Raw genomic sequence first — 12,873 nt, 5'->3', positions numbered from 1 at the left:
TGGGGGGGATCCCGAGTGCCAGGAGGTAAGATTAAATACAATGTGCACTGAGGGAATAGAGGATGTCCTCATGGAGGAGGTGGTGGAATTTGAACCACGGCCTTCAAGGATGAGGGTAGGATTGAGAAACAGAAGAATGAACATTTCAGGCTGGGGGAAGCTAGCATGAGCAAAGGTGTGGGTAGGAAGGACAGGAGTTGTTCAGTTGTTGCACAAGGGTGCAGGTGCCCAGGAGTTCTCTGGGAGGGGACTTTGAGGGTGACATGCTTCGATCTAGGATGGTCTTTGTGAGAGTGCTTAATGTCGATGGAGATGCCTACCTCCCTCTACCCTGCCCATGCCAACCACACAGTGCCATGCTTGTCTTCAAGTTTAGCGGCAACTGGGATGAACTTATGGGCTGGGAACCCATCTGGGTTCCCAGTTTCTGCCACTCTCCCTCCGTTCACTCACCATCTTGGGAATCTCAGGCCAGTTTTTGGAAGCGATTGACTTATCTGTAAAGTGAGTATACTTCGGTGACCGTTTCACAGGACTGAGTATCCAGTTGGGCCCTTGGCATGCTTCCTGGTACATGGACAGTGAATGGGTAAGGGCTGGTATGCAGTTGTCAGTTTGTCGTTAAAAGGAGCGTCTGGTACTTCCAGCCCATTCCTTCCTTTCTTGTCTCCCCTCTCCCCTCCAAGATATTAGATCTGTTGATTTTTTTCTATTTTAATACACCGTCATTTAAATCTCTGCCCATGCCAATTCTGTACAACTTTCTGTGGTTTTTATGCATGTTTTTAGAGTCCTGGAGGCACAGTAACTCATGCCCCTTGGTATCACCTTCATTGTAATGAAGGGCAGATTTTCTTTACGAAAACGTGGCCCTGGAAACCCTCATCCTAGTAGCCAAGAAATCGAGACTTCCCAAGGCAACTTTTCAATTACTTAAAACAAACACAATGCATGTCATTGGTGTTAATTTAAATATTAAAGTTACAAAAGAAGTCTAATATGATATACACAGTCTCCGTTTGCAGCACGTTCAAATAACGTTTTCTTGTCTTGGGGTTATCTATTTATTTTGGAAGGAAGACAGATGTAAACTTTTATGTTGCAGGAAATTGATGGACATGCTCTGAAATTCTGCATTTTGTGGGGACAAGAATTGCCAAATATAATTTAATAAAATCGGGAAGGGCAGTGGTTGGTCTGAAAGTTTGTCGAGCTTGTTGGGAGTGACGTAGGTCAGTCTCTATACCACATTGGATTTGGCTGTCCCGGTGCTTAACATTAAAGTGATTGTTTTAAAATAAAAAATTCCTACTTCTGTTTGTGGTCAGTTATCACAACCCATGGAATTAAGTGGTGGGCAATGATGTAATTTTGAAAGTTAATTTTAAAACTTTGAGGAGAGTCAACTTTTAATTTTGTTAAGTTAGTCTTTAAGTGAAAATTTCATGTATTTTACTATGTAAAATGCCAGTAATCTCTTCTCCAATACTTACATGAAAATATCCTTTCTTATTGATTTCATCAGCTTTTCATTTTAAGTGTCTGTAGACACGAGGAGTCCACATAGCAGGCACCAAATTACCTCCTCCCCTCCCCATCTCTGTTCATCAAAATTGCCAAGCCATGGCCGATGGCCTACTTACTTCCAGAAGCATTTATATAAGGTCAGTTTGATAACTTCGTTTATATAATGGGATTCTGTTTCTAGTCCAATACTGTAATTTATGCCTGTGCATTTTTATTAATTTGTAATTGCCTTTCAACCCTTGGGCCTATGTTTGTTTATAGATTTATTTAATCATATTAGACGGTTTCCTGAGATGTTTTTAGGTGATGTACTGCTTCGGATGAGTGAGGGGTAAGGCATTGAGGAGGAAAGCACTGGACTTGGAAAAGGCTTAGGACCCTTAGGAAGAGGACTGACCTGGATAGCCGGGGGGCCAGGTAGGGTGCTCTGGGGGTGAGGGTGGGGGTGTTGGAGATGTAGGGCCCGTGTGTGAAAATTATTCAACCATGACTTGTTTAGAGTGATGTTGATTCTTGATCATAAGGACCAAAAAAATAAAAAATTATAGTTAGTCCTTGTTTCTTTACTGCACCTCCCCTTTTTATGTCCTTTTCCTCAGATTCATTGACAAAATAGCAATATATTGTCTGAGTGGCAGACACGAGAGATACAGAAATTAATATGGCCCAGCCCTTGTCCTTGAGGCTCCCACATCCTGTGGGTGTGTCAGACTTGTTAGCAAGGAGGTGTGGGGAAGTCAGATAAATATGTGTGTTAGGGGTTCCAGCAGCAAAGGGGAAGTACCACAAACATACCCAACGGGAGGAGATCAGGGATGGTACCACTCCGGGCAGTGCTGGGGCAATTGGCCTTTTGGCCTTTTTGTTTTTTATGTTGAAGTCCTAGCACTGAAGCTGTAGACTATGAGAAAAAGACTTTGTCCCTGACAGTAATTCTCACTGCTGGACTCACTGCCCTAACTGTTCCTGTGGGGATGTCGGACAAGACGTCCTTCTGATGGCTTCATTTCCTCTTCTGTAAATGAGTTGATTGGAGTAGATGAGCTATAAGGCCCTGGAAAGGAAAGTCTTAATGGCTTCTTTCTGATAACGAAATTGGTAAATGATCTCTGTGTGGAATGTGTGTGCTTGTGAAGGAGAAAACCAGTGAAAGGCTGAGTGGTACAGTTTTGTGGTCAACGTTTGCTCTTTGATCATCTCTTCTGGTGAGGGCTGGTGTCCTTTCCTCTCAGAGCTGGGGGAGTGGAGTTCTGGGCCAGATTAGTTCTGTGCACTAACCTGTAGCAGGATGGAGGGCCGTGCTGGGATCCCTCCCTTCAGGCGGTGGTGCTAGAGGGGAAGGGAAGAAAAAGGTCACATTTTCTCTGTGTAAACAGCTCTCACAAAAGAGTTTGCCTGGAGAGTATGTGATTAGACCAGTTTCAGCCCCTGCCAGTCTCTCATTCTATAGCGTGGGTAAATGCCTCACACACATCTGCAGGGACCTCACCGCTATCAAGGAAGGTGCTTACACTACCAGACCAGGACCTTTGGCACCTCAAACCAGTGAACGGTTCCCAACAGGTGATTTTGTCTACAATGCTGCTTTCTCATGCTGATTAAGATTTTCATTCCTAAGTTATTTTTTTTAAGTCCAAGCTTATCTAGGGATTCTTGACATCTTGAGCATCAGTGTTGTGTGGTAGAAAGAATAAGAGCTTAGTCTTAGGGTCAGGCTCCAGGGTCCAAATGTTGGCTCCACTGGGATTAGCTCCATGACCTCAGCCTAATTGCTTCACATTTTTGAGCTTGTAGAAGATTAAATGAGAGGAGAATCACTGACATAGGAAAAGGAGAAAGGGCATGAGGAGTAGGAAAACCAGGACGGAAGCATATTAAAGTGTAAATTAAAACAAGGAGATGTCCATTTTTTGTAAAGACTAACAATCAGTGGACCACATCAGTGTGGATGGCTCCATGCTCTTAAGTGTCCAGTGAAGATAAACCAGTTCTGACCTTTCTTTTTGGTGGGGGAGATGGATGGTGAGGAGAGGAGAACAATTTGATTGGTTTCTATATTATTTTAAACATTTGTGTTCTCTTGGGGCACCTGGGTGGCTCAGTCAGTTAAGGGTCCAGCTCTTGGTTTCAGCTCAGGTCATGATCTCATGGTTTGTGAGTTTGAGCCCCACATCCTGGGTTCTGTGCTAACAGTGCAGAGCCTGCTTGGGATTGATCCTCTGTCTCCCTCTCTCTCTGTCCCTCCTCTGCTCTAAATAAATAAATAAGCAAACTTAAAAAAAAAATTGCGTTCTCTCTGTAGTTTTTCCAAAGGAAATCCTAAGACAAAAAACTTGCATTTATGAGGTTGTTCATCAGGGTTTTTTTCGATTATGTGGAAAATCATGAACAACTCCTTGGTAGTGATTGATAAGCCAGAACAAATACCCATGTTCCCACAAAGCTGTATGAGAGATCCACCGATAGAAGACAGACAACTCAGATTGTGCTCTTTCCCCTGTGAACTCAACCTGCTTTACAGAAATTAATTTGCCGTGAATGCAAAAGTCAACTGTATTTGTCATCAATGTGCACATCCAATTCGAGTTCTTCATTTTTCCTTTTTTCATATTCCTGTGATTTCGCCAGTTTTCTTTTCTCCTTTTTTTGTAAATAGCGGGGCTGTGAAAGAAAACACATTCCTACAGTCTCTCCAGCAGCAGCACTTGTTAAGTTAGGTGTAGGCATGAGTCATCCTCTTCCAGCAGAGAGGCCCTGGGCCCACCAGCACCTACTTCCTCTTCCCAGTGTGGCCTCAGAGCCCACAAACTGGCCCCACTCAGTTCCTGCCTTGGCCTCTGCTATCAGCTAATGGACTGTCATGTATTTGTTGCCTATCTACCAATTCACTGTACAGGGCCCATGTTTTATAACAAACCTTTTCTCCCAACTTCAGACTCCAATAAAAGTACTGTAGTTGCAGGTGAATTTGGGTTGGTGATCTAGGGATCTAGAACTTGTGCCAGTTTTTGTTTGTTGCCTGATATGTGAAAATGGATCAGGGCCTTTAAATATTTTTCCTTTGCCTTGTATAAATTGAGGCTCTGAAGAGGGTGTTGCAGAAGAGTAGGATTCTCCTTCCTGGATCCCAGTGTCTAGAACCAGACTCCCCTACAGAACCTGCTGTTTTTCTTGTACTCCTAGGTACCTACAGGGCATGGCTTTTTCCAGCTCTGGCAACAGTGGTAAGAAGGGGAGCCTGGGCCCACCCCAGGCCACTGCTTCCCTGGCCCCTCTCATTAGCCCCATGTGTATTCATACTGGAGCCCCATGGTCATGGTCATCTAGTGAACTGGCCACCCAGTCTTTGTCCCAGGCTGCAGCCAGGAGCTGCTCCTGTCTAAACCGCTCATTGACACGCTAACCTGCCACGGAAGGGGGTCTCCCTACTTCCTTGTTCCAGCAACATCCTGGACTCCCTGTGTGTGGTGACCCCCTCTCCACCCTCGTTCTCTCTGAATGCCCACCAGCAGTCTCAAAGGTTTGTTTTCTCTCATCCTCCTGATGGGGACACCATGTGTTCCAGGCTTTGTGCCTGCACCCCAGAGGGTTGTTCCTGCTCTCCTGGTGACTAAACCATCTCTGGCCCGGGAACCTGGGAACTTTTCCGCCATCCATACCTTCTCAAATAAGCTCTGAAGCTGTCTTCCACGTTTGTCCTTTTCCTGGTACTTTTCATTTGCCAGAGACTACTCTGTGGAGTTCTGTTCCGTCCTGTAGTTACTCACTTACTATATTCCTAAACTTGTGCTTAAATTATTGTGTGGTCTCTGCCTCCTGGTTGGACCCAGACTGAAACATATCCCATGTAACCCAACGAAGCAGAAGGATGAGTCAGAGAAGTCTCAGCAGCCCATTGAGAGCATGCCAGATAACACTGTTTGTGCAAGGATCCTGCAGCTGCCAGTGGAAGTACTTACCAAGCCATAGCCACGTCCAGCTCTTAACAAGGGCTTTCAAGACACGTGAAGCTCCACAGGAAGTGACTACCTGCACTTCAGTGTTTCTTTTCTAAAATGATTTCCTGCCTTAGGGAAGTGGGTGCCCTCAAATTGTAAGTCTGTACTAAGGGCCTGCCTTCCTTTAGGGTTCACCCTGTGCCTCACCATTACGGCCTTGATGGTGGTAACAGTTCTTCCCCCACTTGCCTGCTTCCCACCAGGAAGGGGGTGTGGAGGCTCCTCTGTTTTGGGATAGGACAGAGGAAGGGTCTGCTGCAGGAGGAGGGATGGAGCCCTCACCTGGAAGCACTACTGAGTCCCGTGCATGTGCATTCCCATGCACAGGATGTGCCCGAAGCACACCCACAAGTATGTTGCCTTTGGTGGGTTTGGGGCTGACTGTGGGAGATGGGGGGCTGGGCTATAGTGTCCACCCCTGTTTACTTCTTCAGATCTTATCCTGAGCTCTCAGGTTTAATATGGGCTCACTACTTGTGAAATTCATCTCTCTCAATTCTAGAAAGATCCTTTAAATTTTTTTCTGTTGTACTTCAGTGTTTTAAAAAGAGAGATTTATATAAATACGTGTGTGTCATTTACCAGCATGCTTATACATGATTTCCCAGTGTCCTCTCTTTGGAGGAGAGGTATATGTGTTTAATGCAGTTTCTACTCAGTGAACTTGGCCAGATGACCAAAATATCTGTCCATTCAGCAAATGCGGAATGACTTTCAGGTGCCACGTGCTGGGGGTAATGGTGGCAGAGTGTGATCATGCAATATGCCCAGGTGTAGGCCAACATGATCAGGAGAGGATGCCCTAACTCTTGGGAGGTGGGTGCTTCAGGCAGGAGGTGACACTTGAGCTAATTTGGAAGGAGTAGAAGCTCTCCAGCAAGGCCTAGCAAAAGGAAGGCACTCTGCAGATGGCAGAGAGAAGCTGAGATTTTCTGGAATAGAAGTGTGTTTGCTGTGTTTGGATGTTAAAGCGTGGATGGTGTTGGGGTGGGGGCTGTTGGCTGGAGATGGTTTGAAGGGAAGCACAAATAGTTATGAAGTGCCCTGGCTGGGACCAGAAGGGTGTGTGAGTTGGAAAACTGGAGGACTGAGGCTGGTGTTTAGGTTGGGACATATCACTGGGTAGGTCATCTTGTAGAAAAGGGGGAGAGGCCCTGAAGCCCTGAGCTCCAGCTCTGGGAATGGAGAAGAGAGGAGTTTTTTATTTTATTTTATTTTATTTTATTGAAGTTTATTTATTTTGAGAGAGACAGGGAGAGAGAGAGAGAATCCCAAGGAGGCTCCGCACTGTCAGCGTGGAGCCTAATACAGGGCTCGAGCCCATGAACCGGAGCCGAAATCAAGAGGCGGATGCGTAACCGACTGAGCCACACAAGTGCCCCAAGGAATTTTAGAAGACCACACAGTTAAGGTTACCCTTTGAGGGAGCAGCAGCCTGTTGGTGGTGGTCTGACCACACCAGGGGAAGAACATAAGCAGGGAATGTGTGTTTGTACAGGGGGCTGAAGACTGGGTACTTGAGGAAGAGGACATATTTGGGAGCATGGTGAGAAATGAGGTGGCAGGCTATCACAGTGGCTGGTGGCAGAGCCTGAGCAGAATAGAGGAGAGGTGATGGCGGAGGTACAAGTCACATTATGGAGGTGGGTCCACAGGACTCTGCTCCTTGGTTGGATGTGCAGAGCAGGAAGGGGCAGCAGTTTGAGGTAATACACCCAGGTGCCTGTGAAGTTGATCCATTTTAAATAGGGGGCCTGAGAAGAGGGACCCCACAAAGCTTGTTAGAAGCTAATATCTGCAGTTAACTGAGTCAACTTGTGACCCTCAGTCAACCTGTGATCCTCCTTTTGGAGGTGATTTTAAGGCAGTGCATAGACAAGTTCCTAGAGAGAGCAAATTTATGAAAGGGGCAATGAAATGTGCTTAGTGTTGGAGGAATCAGAATCCTTGAAGGAGAACTATGGAATGCCCATTGAGTGATAGACAACTGATGTGGTAGGTAATTTCATCCCCATTTTACAAATGAGGAAACAGAGAGGTCAAGTAACTGCCCAAGGTCACACAGCTAGTAGGTAGCATAATCAGAATTTAACTCTGGGCTGTTTGACTGTAGATGCCAGGCTGACCTTCAAAAGTGAAAATGGATCTGGGACATTTCTGCCCTCAAACATCTACCAGCCTTGTTTTATAACTACATAATCTTTTACATTGAACATCTAAAACTGTTGTCAGTTTTATAAAAAGCAGGGTCAAGATGGCCTCTGGGAGGGTAATTCCCTGCCATCATTTGCACATTTTCTTCTTCCTCCTTTTCTGAAAGTTCTGTACATGTTTATTTGAAGAATGAACTTAGTGATTAATTTTATCTTAAATGACAAATGCCACTTGAGGAAGTCAGCCATACCAGGCTTTGGGGAACTGTAATTACTTGGGGACCAGAACATGTCCTGCCAGACACTTTCATGTATAATGTTGACTGTGGGGATGTGTAGGTGAGCACATTCATCATATGTTCTTTTCCCTTTTCATTTCAAACATGAAGTACTAATATTAATGACTGTGAACCAAATTTCCTTGAATTTAGCCAGTAGTTTGTTCTATGACTTAGAGATTAGAAAGCAAAGTCAAAGACACATGTTCTCTCTCTGTGCCAGCCTCTAGGTCCTGGGCTTCCCTGCCCCAGCCCTGGCAAGAACCCAGGTCAGGCTTCTTGTTCCTGTTAAGGAATGGGTTCTAGGTCTGGCCCAGCTCTTCTGAGCAGCTTCACTCAAACCCTTATCACCCCACTGTCTGCATGAGTGCTAGAAGCTGTTCTCTCCCCCAGAACCACTTAGCTGCAAACTGTCCCTGTCTCTGTTTATCGGAGCAGAGCCTGGAAGGGGCTGGCAAGGACTAGGCAACAGATGGGAGCAGCCTGGGAGGTAAGGATTTAGGAAAGCCATTCTCGCCAGGGTTTTGGAGGGTGGGGGAGAGCAGCAGCCAGCCAGAACCATGTGCACGTTCTCCAGAGAGTGTACGTGTTTCCCCTGCTCTCATGATATGGCAGTGGGCTTGGGCTCTTTCCCCCGTGAAGGGGTGTGTGTCTGGTTTGTGCAGGAGAGTGAGCAGGAAGCAGGGCCCCCTGGACACGAAGGCTGCTAGTTCATACTGTGGTTGAATCAAGAGCTTGAAATTCCAGCCTCCTTGCCTCAGCCTGACTGGATGGGGATGGCTGCTCATTTTATTTAATGGTTACACAAGAAGGTCCTGCCTTTCCTTTATCTTTAACCTTGGGAATACTGGGGTGAGAATGTAGGGCAGTCTCAAGCACAGGTTTTGGGTCAGGCCTGGATATGATTGCTTGCTCTAGCCCTGATTAGCTATTGGTAGCCATCTCCCTAACTTGCTTGAGTTCCTTGGTTCCGTGTGTGTGTGTGTGTGTGTGTGTGAGCTCCTTGGTTCTGTGTGTGTGTGTGTGTGTGTGTGTGTGTGTGTGTGTGAGAGAGAGAGAGAGAGAGAGAGAGAGAGAGAGAGAGAGAGAGAGAAAAGAGAAAGAAAGAGAGAGAGAGACTGACTCTCCTTGAGTTGGAGTTCTGTGAGAATGAGTCCTCTTGGCCACAATAAAATGTTTTCTGGCCAGCACTTTGTTTCAGTGTTTCTAGGGCTTTCAGAACTGGAGGAAACCTTTTAGGATGATCCACTTCAGTGGTTCCCACTCGAGTGTCCATGAATGAAATACTGGGATTGCTTGGACTGCATACCGGGAAACAAAATGAGGTATGTGAGGTATTTTGTCCAGGACTTAGTTTATAGAGGAATCAAGGTTACTTATTTACCACCCTGCCTCCAGTATCTGACTTTGACGGATGGTAGTTTTGTAGGTTAAAGTGTATAAATGAAAAGCTTTAAAATATTTAATAACTCTTAAGGAGATTAACCACTCAAAGTAAGACTAGTGTCCATTAGTCATAACCCTGTGTGGCAGCATTCATTTGCATCATGGTTTAACCTTCAGAATCTGGAGCTGAGCTGCTTGGGTTTGAACCAGTGTGACCTTGGGCAAGTTCAGTCACCTCTCAGAGAGTATCTGCCTCATAGGATTGCTGGCGCCTGGCGGGTACCTAATTAAGTATTCAAAGAAAGCATGTGTGCTCATAGAAAGCATCCTTTCTAATAGGTGACTTCAGATAAAGAGCACAGGAGATGTGCAGGTGGGCTAGGGGTGGATTTTGTGGCAGAGCCTCTGCGGAACACTGTGGGGGGTCCAGTGCAACGATATAGAGACTGGGACTGAAGCCGTGACACAGGATAGCGACGTGGGCTTCATAAATGGGAACCCAGTCTCAGGAATTTGTGTGATATGCTTCCCACCCCCATCCCAGGCAGTCTGGATGTTGTGGTAAGAGGCTATTCAAGGAGGGACATGGTGTGGCAGTATTAAAGAATGTTAAAATAACCTATAATCCTACCGCCCCGATGAAACCAGTTTTGTTTTCGTGTCGTATTTTATCTGGATTTTCACATAGTTGAAGCAGGGCCTCTGTGCTATTTTGTAATCCGTTTTCAGCTAACAAATACATTTTTCCTGTTTCTAACTTGCTTTCTAAATATTTTAATTGCAAAATAAAGAAGAAAGTTGTTTTCCGTTACACAGAACCAACTGAAGCGTTTTAGAAATTTCAAAACTGTTCAGTCCTTATTGGGGAGCACCAGGTGAAAGGCTAAGGTTGTTAGCATTTGGGATTTCTTCCTATTTCTGTTACTCATAAGAAAAATTCTGTGTTTCACAGTCAGAGTTGTATAACATCTTGCCCAGCTTTGGGGTAAGTTTTCTTACTCAAATTCTTTTTAAGCAATGTAACTTCCTGCTCAGAAAAGGACACGTATTGGTTTTATGTCTGTAATGGGAATATTTAGTCAGATATTCAGAGAGCTTTTTCCCACAGATATTTTTATGGGGGTCACTGTTTTGTCCTCCTTTCCATGAACTTTGGTTTGTAGTAAGAGTCTACCAAAAGCAGAGTTCTCATGAGAGGGACTGTGCCCAGGTCACAAATGAAAGATGACTTTTAAACTTCATGGAAAACTATAGTTGAGAATCTTGGTTTTCCCATCTTTTTTTCTCAGGTTGGAAGAAAACGTCCTTTAGCAAGTAGTGGGTAAGCGTTAGCCTGAGCTGCATGTTTGGGAATTTGGACAAGTAAGGCTGGCCCATTCTCAGAGGGGGGGCTGGGAGCTTCTAGGCACTCGCATTTCCTTTTCTTTGGAGAGTCTTAGTAATGATCAAATGTACCTTGGTACATTTGAGCTAACAAAAAGAGTTTTCCTGTGCTTTGGGTTTTTTTCAGTCTTGAGCCAGCCCTCGTAACCTTGCTGTTGACCAGGGTCAGATTACAAGAATGTGGCTGTGCCTTGTAGAGAAAGGAGGAGATCCAAAGAGCCCTGGACTGGAAACCGAAAAACTGTATCCTCTCACCCTTGTCACTTAACTCTTATATAATATTTGGGCAGCTCAGTTAACCCTCTCTGAGCCTCCATTTTTCTCACTGTTAAGGCGCCGTCCTTTCAGCTTCCCTTAGGGGTGCAAATGGGAAATGGGCAGGAAAATGCCCTTCAGCCTGGAATCCTTGAGCAGATGTAAATAAAGTGAGGATGGTGTCCCTTTGAGAGCCGTCAGGCTCTGTCTTGCCCGAGGTGGTGGGAAGTCCTGTCTGGGTCTTGGTCATGGAAATAAAAGCCTGAATTGCAATGGATGAAGTTGGGTGGCAAGCCTGATGTATTCCTCCAAATACTCCCGAAAGAAGGATGAGTGCTTTTCATGATAGAAACTTCAGAGCATCACTTCAGACAGTTATGGCTGGACTCCAGATAGCCATAACCCTGCCCCATAACCTGGATGTACAACCAGCTCATGCAGCTCATTTATCTGGGATCGTCTCCCATCTTACTCACTCTGAATCTTTCCCTAGGAAAATTAACTTAGAGGTTCACAACCTGCTATGTAAAGTACTGTGCTTTCCTTTTTTCCTCTTTAAACTGACTTCTTTTACTCTAGAAATTTCAGAAGTAGTCTACTGATATCCATATTCCTTTTCTGAGTTGAAAATGCCTGAGTTGAAAATGTAGTTAGCTGCCCCATAGTGTGTGCTGTTTTTTCTTGAGTACCTTCGAAATCTTTGTCCTCATTGTAGTCTTTCTCCATTCACCCTCATACTTTTCCTTATTGCCCTTCCTTCAAGCTGTTTACATGAAGTGCCCAGGATGTAGAGATCAGAGATACTGGGTCAAATGCTACTGTAGCTGTAGGAGAGTTATCCCAATTTAGAGAAAATTGCTTGTTTTTGAAAACTATTTTGTTTCAATTTAGAAGCCAAAAAAAAAAAAAAAAGGCAAAACAAAAACAACCCTTAAAATTATGATTTATTTTCTAAAAAGATGGCAATTTCTTTAACTGTATGAGGTACCCATGCAAGTATATTCTAAGTGTCCATTTGAGTTCTCTTGTCCTTGCAAGTAAGGCCCAGAGTAAAGGGGTTTAGGTTGCCAAAGATGTATTGGACTGAGACCTTCAGTTTGATCATTAGGTTTGCCCAAAAGCTCATTTTAAAGGAGCTAACCTGAGGAGGGTGTGGACTCTAGACCTGGGTATGGGTGTTTGAATTATTCAGGTTGTGTGTGCCTTGGGGCCCTTTAAAACTGGAATTAAGGAGTAAGGAATGTCTTGTGGTTTTTTACTACCTTATCTGGAGGAAGTTTATTTAACAATGCCCTTTCTTGGTAGCTCAGTGGTGGGGTTCTGGAGGGGTAGGTAGTGGTTCAGAAGGGAGGGGAGATTTGAAGTGGGATGGGGGCTGCTTATTGGGTGAGTTGGGGGCACCCACGTAACTTGGTCATCTGCCATGTGTTCTAGATGTGCAAAAGCTTTAGAAGTATGGGGTAGGGGCCATTGTGTGTGTGTGTGTGTGTTTTAATATACTTTATTTTTTTTTTTGAGAGAGAGAGAGAGGGGGAGGCAGAAGGAGAGAGAGAATCTTTAGTAGGCTCAATGCTCATTGGAGACCCAATGCGGGGCTTGATCTCACAAACCTGGGATCATGACCTGAGCCCAAATTAAGAGTTGGACACTCGACCTACTGAGCCACTCAGGCGCCCCCTGTTGTTTTTCTTAAACACCTTTTACTTCTTTGTCTATAATCAAAGCTGTTGAGCAGTGGTAAACAGAAGCAATTGGCATATGTGCTGCTGAAGCGAGCACATAAACAAAAGCAATTAGATGAGGACCTACTAAACAGATTTTAAAAGACACAAAAGAACTTGTGAATTCCAACCCATCTCATCTGGGCTGTCCAGCATGTGGTAGCTTCACAGC

At 44.9% G+C, this 12,873-nt stretch overlaps 1 protein-coding gene across 6 annotated transcripts in view; it reads left to right on the top strand.

The window, feature by feature from the left end:
• Positions 1–12,873, top strand: part of B3GNT2 (UDP-GlcNAc:betaGal beta-1,3-N-acetylglucosaminyltransferase 2) — a 201,526-nt gene that overhangs the window by 183,811 nt on the left and 4,842 nt on the right. For 2 of the 6 annotated variants that reach the window (XM_058683974.1, XM_058683975.1), the window contains one exon: positions 1,526–1,664. The exons of 3 other annotated variants lie outside the window; for them this stretch is intronic. The gene's annotated coding sequence lies outside the window, so the exon portion shown is untranslated. Of the gene's footprint in view, positions 1–1,525; positions 1,665–9,157; positions 9,282–12,873 lie in introns of those variants that run through there. One more of the 6 variants, XM_058683976.1, reaches the window with a different exon arrangement.

The sequence above is a fragment of the Neofelis nebulosa genome, chromosome 9, assembly GCF_028018385.1.
Source record: "Neofelis nebulosa isolate mNeoNeb1 chromosome 9, mNeoNeb1.pri, whole genome shotgun sequence".
Classification (NCBI taxonomy): domain Eukaryota; kingdom Metazoa; phylum Chordata; class Mammalia; order Carnivora; family Felidae; genus Neofelis; species Neofelis nebulosa.
Note: the sequence above shows the minus strand (reverse complement) of the source record. Positions and strands in the feature narration are given on the sequence as shown.